We start from the raw sequence: 954 nt of genomic DNA on the forward strand, positions 1-954 counted from the left end.
GTTGTTTTGAAAGTTATATGGAACATAAAGCAACGATTACATTTTTATTACCATTTATTCTACTGTCGAATAATCATTTCTTACAGCATTTAGATACTCACACGTAGTTTATAGTATACGAATGCACTCAACCGCCGCGTTGTCATACTACGTTAATAATTTACCTCACTACCGTTCCACTACCTGTCGGAGCGGCTCCCCACTGAGGTAACGCCCGTGATTTTCCGCTCGGCCACAGGCGTTGCTGTCATTCTGTAACATAAGAAAATAATTAACATTTCCATACCATTTCTCTTTGCATGTTATGCTGCACGTGCTACTAATCATGCCTATTTTTAAAGAAATATACGTTAAACAAGCTTATTCTTTTCTATCTACAGACACTTCGAATACTTACTGCTTTCGCCATGTCAGATCAGTTCAGTAACTCCTCCGATAGCTGGCCCGATTATCACCCATTATTCGATGACATCCCTGGGATAAACCGAGCCTGGGCTCGTACTGCTCGCTGCTGCATATCCTTCTTCCTCAAACATAAAACCATCGGGTATATTTTGTGCGAAGAGTGCGGCAAAAACCTTGAACCCCTGCACCGAGAGCTTTTCATCTATGTCGGAACCCACCACCTAGCTGTTGGTGTGAATCAAGAACACGAACGTTACGAAGACTGCGACCGATTAATCCCGGAGATTCGCCTGGCTACCAAATGCCACGACTGTCCGCAGGTCTTCCATGACAACGTCTCCAATTGTCAATACGGGATCGGAACGAAGCCCTATTCAAGCCGCGACATCCTATATCATCAAATCAAAGAAATACACTTTGAACGAGCAGAGAATGGAGACATAATCAGCTGCACAACCATAGACGAATAAATCAGCATATTGCCTTGAACTACTTCTGTTATCATCTTTTCTTCGACCACTAGCATGTTCCTTAAAGTAAATAATCGAA

The 954-nt window shown here is 42.6% G+C and overlaps 1 protein-coding gene across 1 annotated transcript in view; it reads right to left on the reverse strand.

Moving 5' to 3' along the window:
- Positions 1-954, reverse strand: part of LOC105448361 — a 37,511-nt gene that overhangs the window by 36,017 nt on the left and 540 nt on the right. The gene's annotated exons all lie outside the window — the stretch shown is intronic.

The sequence above is a fragment of the Wasmannia auropunctata genome, unplaced genomic scaffold (assembly GCF_000956235.1).
Source record: "Wasmannia auropunctata unplaced genomic scaffold, wasmannia.A_1.0 LD336088.1, whole genome shotgun sequence".
Lineage (NCBI taxonomy): Eukaryota > Metazoa > Arthropoda > Insecta > Hymenoptera > Formicidae > Wasmannia > Wasmannia auropunctata.